An 8,861-nucleotide genomic window follows, 5' to 3' on the forward strand; every position below is an offset into this window, starting at 1 on the left:
TCAAAGACTACAGCTGTGTGTATATAATTGGCCGTGCAAGGGCGAAACAGACAAGACAAAAAAAAACCCAAAACAAAACAAAAATCTCCATAAATAGATAAATAAATAAAGATGCCGGACTAAAAATAATTCAGGGATGGCGTTGGGAAGAAGAAGTCGACCCCAGTGCATGCGGGACTGTTTAAATCATTCAAAAATAGATCCGGAGGAGAGGAGGAGGGGGTGAAGGAAGGAGAGAAAGAGGAAAGGAGAGGAGGAAAGGCGGAAGGGTGCTAGGCCTTGCCTTGAAAATGGAGAGCCTGACTGGAATACTAATGCGTTTGAATTTATGCATCTCCTCAGTCTGCAGCCCTGAGAGGAGAGGGGGCGGGGGAGAGAGAGAGAAAGAGAGAGAGAGAGAAAGAGAGAGAGAGAGGGTGAGGGTGGAGGTGAAAGAGGGCGGTTATGTAGAAGAAGAGAAAAGTAAAAGCATGGCTGATTGATTCCATCCATCTGTTTTAGTTTGAAATAATCCCGGATTTCTCGGGGTGTGGACGGAGGAGGAGGAGGAGGAGGAGGCGAACCCCGAAACAACATGACCCTGGAAGAACCGAGGAAACGAGCAACACCGAGCCAAGGTACCGGGGGGAGGCGGGGTGGACCGCAGCGTCCCTTCAGCCTCTTCCAGAAAGAGAAAACAATAAAAATAATCGAAACATTATATAGGCCTATACAAAAAAAGTAACCAGCTGTAACTGTGAATTATTCACCAGTTGGGTTGAGGAAAAAAAGAAGAAGATTGACTTGAGAGAACCGTGAGGAAAACAAGAAACAGGTGAAAGGTGAAAGCACACTTCAGAGTCAAACAATAAGCTTCAGCAAATTTTTATGTTTTTTTGTCAAAATGCTTCAAGTTGTGTGACTCGGCGCTGCTCTCCAGCAGATAATTGAGCCTGAATCAGATGTTAAGTGACTGATGATCAGACAAGGACAGGAGCAGCAGAGAGCCTGAGCTGTTTACGGTCATTACGTCTTATTTAAGCGCGCTGCTGCGTATGTTTATATTCATATAGCTACCTGTTCAAAAATGTCCTCTACTCCCCAGAAACATCTGATCTGCAGCTTTTTTAAAACAATTATTATTATTATTTTTTAGATGTAACAGGATCTCATGGATGGCCAACAGGACACACGGCGAACTGGGATGTTTACATTAAAACTGGCAAAGTAGGGGGTCAGAGAAAGGACAAAACAGTGTCCCGTCTCTATTTAATTACACGGGAGAGAAGCGCGGAGCTGGAGTCTGTTTGCTGAAGAGCAGCAGCTCCAAAAAAGAAAAAAAAAAACTAACTGGGAGAGAGACAGCTGGGAGGTTGTTAGAGAAAACCGTCTGTGATCAACCAGTCATAAATGTGTGTTTATGCACATTCATATGCGCTCTCTCAAAACCAAAGGATCCGCTTTAGCTTAGTTCTCTTCTATATTAGTATGAAACATTACTTATGTACAAAGACAGAGTAAAACGACAAAACTATACAGAATTAAATACAATGCACTGATTACCAAAAGGCACAAAAAAGCAAAAATAAATTCAAACTTGTCTATTTCCTAACAGTGGGCTGCTTAACGTCTCCAGCCCACCAGGGGGCTCCCAAGAGCTTTTAACGCCTCATAGATGTAAAAAGTAAAAATAGGAGCTTTATATTAGTTTCGTATTGTGTGGATTCTGTCTGCAGACAGTCGAGATTTCATAGTCAGTACCGATTGTTGACATTTCTCGTGACAATTTACTTCATTTCCCACAATCCAAATGGACGCGTTTCTTCTCCGTCAAGGCAGCCACCGCCCACCTGTCAGTGCAGGACAGAGAGTAGCAGTCAGGCTGTGAGTCCACGCTGCTGGTTTACCAGCTTTCGGCCAGTTGGGTCTGTGTTGCATACGAAACGTTCTTATAGCAGGTCCTGAAACTTCTACTTTGTGCCGCCGTGTTCACTAGAGATGTACGATATACGGCATATTTTGGTATTTTTCCGAGACCAAGTAAACATAGGAACCGTATCGCCAATACCGATACTTTTTACATAAGTTTGATATCTTATAAAACTTTTGATCTTTAAAGTTTTTTTCTGTTGTTGTTTTTTTTTTTCTCTTGAATTACTTTTTTTTGTTCTAATCCTGAACATAATTTAGGTTAAATAGGTATCTAGGAAATACTTTAAAGAAGTATTATCATAATTTTGTACATTTTTACTTAATAAACAAAGTCCAAGCAAATATAATTGGAGGCAAATCAAACAAAAACCTGTTTTGAGGTAGAATTGAGAGACCACATTACAAACATGGACTAAAATTTCAAGAGGGAATCTGAAACTAAATATCAATTTTAACACGTCACTGTTGATATTATTGATATTTCAAGGCAAGTTGTACAAAGTAAAAGAAAAACAACAGAAAAAAAACCTTCATTACTTGATTTTCTTAACTGTTGACCTGGTTAAAAGTGAAGCAAATTCTGCCATCTTGAAACTAATAAGTTGTATTATTTTTGCCTTAAGCAGGGGGACAAATTTGGAAGATAGTTCAGAGAAAAATCTAAAGTTTTACAGCATTTAAATTTATTTATTTTTGTTTTACAAAGCTTTCCAATACACTGAGCTGTTTTACTTATTCTTGTACAAAGACCATTTTATGTGCCGGAGAATAAATCTTACATCACGTGTTGGGAAAACAACCCGTCTGGAGAAGCTCAGCTGTTACACATCAAACAGCATCGGCTCTCCAAGCTCAACTCCAGAAATCAGAGCACTTCCAATGAGGCGAAACCGGTGAAGAAATCCCCGTTTTCCCTCGATTCAACCGGAGTGAAAACATGACGCCTTTCAGCTTAATTGGGAGCGATGGATTTATTTCAAAATACATATTTAAACAGAGCGAATGCAGCAGCTTCGGTGGAGCCTTTCACACTTGTTGCAAAGCGTGATGAGTTCACTTATTCAGCGCGTTTTCAAACCGCCCGTGCTCTTTACTTTACTTCTCCTTTTTAATCATGCAGTCTGGAATCAGCTTCATGGTGAATAACACCAAACTTGGTAACTGACCTGAGGGCAGAGGAGCTGTTTTTTTTTTTATATGTATTTATAATGCATCAGCAGAGACTTGGCTCTGAATCAAGTGGAGCTGAAAAGACAGGAGGAGAGGAAGCAGCGAGAATGAGAAGGGAAGAAGAGGAGAGATGGAGAGAGAGAGAGAGAGAGAGAAAACTGTGCAACAGGATTAATGGTGAAGCCGAAAATCAATCTCATGTCCTCGGTTGGCATCTTTTGACGGCAGCAGGGCAGCTGTAAGGTCAGAGAAATCCAGAGGAGAGCAGATACAAATCAAACCGACTCAGACAGAGGAATGAAATCGGCAGAAAACGGTTTCTCAGTGTCAGTTTTCACGTCCTGCGTGGAGTTTCTCTGAGTCCGCACCTTTAGAGCTCTCTAAAAAGTCTTCACACCCTGCAATTTGTTTCAGATTTTATCGCCTCACCAGCTGCTCTGCACCTGATTGGGATCAAATGTGGGATAAAAATGAAAGTAATGCATAAATGTGAAGTGGAAGGGTAGAGGTGTACTTTATTTTTATTTTTTGTTTACAGGCCTCTAAAAACGTGTATTTTTCGCCCGTTCTTGTTTCCAGATTGAATGGAGAGCGTCTGTGAACCTTCATTTTTGATTTATTTTTTTGTTCCACATTCCCAATTTGATCAGGACTTGGACTAGGACAATGTAGGGTTTTTCTACAGGATCAACATGAGTCATCTTCTCGTCAACTCTGGCCAGCTTTCCTGTTCCCAGAGCATGACACTGCCACCACCTTGTTTCAACATATGGATGGTGTGATAGTTTTACCTTCTCCCGGCTCAAAGTCTATTTTAATTATTTGCTTATTTGCACCTTTTAACATTTTTCTAATTTTGTTTGAATAAATAAATAAATAAGTGGTTAAATGAAATGTCTGCAGAATGTTCCCTTTTTTTTTTAGCCGATTAATCGGCAAAACAATTGATTACTAAAAATAATTGTTAGCTGCAGCCCCTAAGTAACCAGAGCTGGTGAACTGCTTCCGCTTCCCCACAGCTTTCCCTCGTAGCAAACGTTTTCAGGATTCCTGTTTGTAAAATTGACCTTCCACGTCACAATTATGCACGACTTTGATTTGATCTGTCCCAATAAAACACACTGAAGCTTCTGGTTGTAACGTAAAAACAGACTAATGGTGCGTTCACACTAAACGCGCTTGGAGCGTCTGGTTCACGTTCAAAGCATCGGGCGCATTGGACACGCTCCACGCGTAGAAACGCTTCAAATCTCATGGTTCGCGGACAAAGTCTGCCTTCACGTAGACTTTGAGTGTAGTAGCTTACAAAACCGGCTTGGTGTGAACGCACCAAGCCGGTTTATATAATTTCCAGACACATTGGGCCATTTTATACCACAGTTAAGCATGCTACTTTCAGTTGTTATAAAAATGTTTGATTTATCGAACATGACTTAAATTTGACATCTGATTTTAGCCCCTTGAAATTGGGCCTGTCTTTTTAAGAAGCGCCTGCTCTGTCTGCCTTCAGCACATTATCAGAACAATATTCCTCCGCTAAGCCTTTTATTTCTTCTTAGGAGTTCAGTAGACAGTTCCGCCAGGTGTTTGCTAATTGCTGCTGCCGCTAGTCTGGAGGATAAGGTTTGTGTAAAAGGTGGTGTTTGGTGAAACCAGCCGTGTTTATTTTTATTTTTTTTGGGAAGCCAGAATTTCTGGAATGGACGACGAGAGGGTTTCTCAACACTCCAGGTGTGTTTCTGATGAGGGAATAGAAATATAACATGATGCAAAGCTCGATAAAGTTTACATAACACTGCCCCTTTAAGGGCTACGAACGCTTTTGCGAGGCTCCGTATTTCTTACACTTTCCAATGACGCATGAAACTCGGAAACGTGTCAGAAGAAGAAGTGTCTCTTTAGTCTCATCTCTTCTCTCTGTTGTGGCCGTGGGCAATCAGTGTAACTGTTAAAGCCACGCGCCGCCGCCGCCTCTGTCGTGCGCGCGCATCGTGATTGCTCCATTAAGGAACGCGAAGTGACAACTACAGTTTGTTCTTCTGAGGCTGCGCGCTCCGCTCCCATGTTAGGTGGACACACACGGCTGCACGCCCGCAAATTAAGAGGTCCTACATCTAACTAGCGTGTTTAGAGGAGATCTGTGGCGCCCAGACTGCCAGCACGTCTGTTAACCCCCAACACACACACACGCACACGCACCCACACACACACACACACACACACACGAAGAAGAGGGAGACGGGTCTGTTTGTGGCTCAGAGTGAGTAAATCACTGTGTCTGATATCTTCATTTGAAACAGAGGGCTGATCACTGCTCGTCCTGCTTGTTCCACATTAACTCATTATCACACGCGCTCACTCCATTAATTCCCTCGCTTTTATTAGCACACACACACACACACACACACACACGCACACACGCACGCCAAACGCACGTGCATACACGCATTCACACAGAGTGGACCGATGACAAGCGCTGCCTCTACCTCATCTGACAGCTAATGGCTTCATTAGGAGGCGCGTGTTAATTGGCTGACTTTGGGGAGAGGCTTGTTAATGAGGATAAATAGATTCACACCTGAGCGAGGAGTGTGCGCGCCTGTGCGCGTGTGCCCAGTCTCAACAGCTGTGTGGGAACTCTGAGTGATGAGCAACCATGGACCCTTTGCAAATATGAGTGCGACACTTTGTTACGGAGTCGGGCTTCGTCCGAGCATGAGGAGATGGTGTGTGTGTGTGTGTGTGTGTGTGTGTGTGTGTGTGTGTGTGTGTGTGTGGGGTGTGTGTGTGTGTTTGCTTGCCAGGCAGACTTATTAGGCGAGTGCTTGATTAGCACCAGGAGGCCAAAACAAAGAGCAGTGTGTCAAAGCAATTAGCCCCACTGTTTACCTCTCAGCTCCTGGGCTGACTGCGAAATGCATCTCATCCAGAAGAAGAAGAAGAAAAAGAAAAGAAGGGGGGCGGGGGGTACAACAGCTGCTCTCCAGGCCGGAGTGTGTGTCGGTGTGTTTGCGCACTGATGGGAACAGTCCGTCAATCCATCTGCTCTCCTTGCCCAACCACATCCTCGTCCTCTGCTGTCTGGATGTGACAGCTCTGATACACACACACACACCGGTGCTTTGGGGAGCCATTATTTAGAGGAGGCGCAGATTTTCATGGGGGTCGCACAGAGCAGGGTGTGTGTGTGTGTGTGTGTGTGTAGGTGTGTGTGTGTGTGTAAGGAGGGACACTGGCCAGACAAAATGGAAGTAGGCGAGACTGATCATTTACATAAGGGTAAAGAGACCCGGGACATGCAGCGTTCAACTGGGACTCATCATGAACTGGGCGGTACCACCACCTAGTGGTGGCTGGGGTTACTGCAGGTTACATCTGGAACAGGAAGAGGAAACTAAAGGCAGGAAAGATCTATCTATCTATCTATCTATCTATCTATCTATCTATCTATCTATCTATCTATCTATATATATATATATAAATTATTATTTTTTTAGGCAATATTTTTGGAGCATGAGGGCCACTGTAAGAACATTTTTAAAAAAGTGTCAGAAAGTCGTAGTCTTGTGAGAATAAAGTCATAATACTTTATTTTTGTAATACTATAAATTTATTCCTGTAATTTTATTACATTTTTTATATTAGTAATACTCTGTCATAACTCGAAAAAGACTTAGTGTGAGATTTATCACAGGCCACACACTACACTGCAACAACAAAATAAAAGTAAAGATTTCAAAAGGGCAGTTTTTGTCCTTAGGACAAGCAGCCAGGTGCTCTAGCGCCACCTACTGTTTATCTGTGTACACCCTGGTTATTCACCCAAAGCAAAAAAAAAAAAAATGAAAAAAGAACAAACTCTAAAGCAAATTGTGATAAAACCTAAACATATGTTTGTACTTGACAGTTCTAAATGAGAAAATAGTTTCTTTAAGAGCTGTCCACCGCTCCAGCTAAAGTAAACCTATAGTGAGCAACAAGCAGGTGAAGCGTCCAGCAGCCAAACCTTTTCCTCAGGACAAAGCAAAATACAGGCTAAATGGAAACTTTTATTTTACTGGAAATTATAAAAACTGCCCAGAAATCATTCCCCCTTCCTTCAGTGGAATAAACGACCTCTGAGTATTTTTCCTCGACTTTAAAGGTTCACTGTGAGACACTTTATTTCCCCAGGACTTTGGCATTATTGATTCTGCTGTAGTTGTTCATGTAAAATATTTGCACAGCTCACAAAATGGAAAGTTTATACAAAAAAAAAAAAAAACTACCATCAATATGTATGGTTTTTTTTCCCCTCCAGGGGGTCTTTTTGTGGGCTCTAGTGTCCCTTATATAACAGTAGGCTGACAGGAAAGGAGAGGGGGGAAGATATGCGGTAAATGTCGCCGGGTCCGGGAATCAAACCCACGACAGCTGCGTTGAGGACTCAGGGCCTCCAAACGTGGGTCGTGCTATCCCCTACGCCACCAAAGCACGCCCCGTCAACATCTGTGTTGTTAATGACCTTAACAGAGCTTTATGTGACCGTCCTATACGGGCAGCATTTAATGTCTAAAAATCTGAGCCATTGCGGCTGCTTTCCGTTTCCTACAAGTCGGACCAAGGATTCTCAGACAAACTGAATTTTCACCTTCTCATTTCAAAGCATTTGACCCTCTCTAACTTTTGCATAATAGGAAAAAGTGTAGATTAAGTAATGAATCTTTTCTTCCAGCCCGAACTCTGAAACCTTGATTTTCAGATAAAATACTGAGCTTGCTTTTATCTGTAGAGGACCTTAGTCCACAGATCAACAGGGCAGCACTTTTTCTCCTTACCCAAAGTGAGACGCTTCTGGCATCTGTTTCACAAACATCTCATTGCCTGAAAAGCGTCTTTCCTGAGGCTGTTTGCGGCAGACGGACATCAGTCAAGACAGCATATGAATATATAGGTCATAATGTAACATAAGGTAATCGCTCTTAATATTCAAAATTGTGGTATAAACTAAATTCTGGATATTCCTTTGATCAAAGCCTGCAAAATCCGATTGGAATAACATAATTTAAAGGGGAAGTGGCATATAAAAATAGACTTTATAAGCTTTACATCATGTTATAAAGTTATTCTTTCATCAAAAACATACCTGGAGCGTCGCTTTGATTCTTTCATGCATGTTTTGAGGAATCCTTGAATCTCCCCTGGCAACCATTCAGGGGTTCCTAAACCCTTGGTGATGTCTTCATCATGTTTCCATGGTGACCTCAGAGCGCCTCACCCTCACTCAGCTCCTTCAGACTAGCCAGAAGCAACTAGCAAACACCTTGTGGAACTGCGGCTCTCGTGAACTGATGTAAACGGCAGAATGAGCATCGTGTTGTGATGACTTCCTGAAGGCGGAGCTTCAGTAAGAGCAGGAGCTTCTTAAAGAGGCAGAGGCCCATTTTGAAATCAGGAGGTAAAATCTAATTTCTCTTATGTTTAATGTATATAGATTTTTCATAATCCAATAGTTACTTGATTTTGGCACCATTTACCTGGAAGGACATAATACCGCCCCTTTAATAAATCTTAGTTTCACTTTTTAAACTAACGTACTGATATAACCCAACATCTTTCCACGACATTAAAACTGGCTAATTTTGTACATTTGGTTTTTGTTATAATTGTCTACAGGTAGATATGTCACAAAATCCTCGGATTTTATGTCGACTCGGACGGAGGATCTCCTCGAACCAGAGCCGTTGCCGCGTCGACCGTCCGTCGCCTCAGCAGACTAGGAATCAGTGAACGACAGCCGA

Source organism: Gambusia affinis, linkage group LG09, assembly GCF_019740435.1.
Source record: "Gambusia affinis linkage group LG09, SWU_Gaff_1.0, whole genome shotgun sequence".
Classification (NCBI taxonomy): domain Eukaryota; kingdom Metazoa; phylum Chordata; class Actinopteri; order Cyprinodontiformes; family Poeciliidae; genus Gambusia; species Gambusia affinis.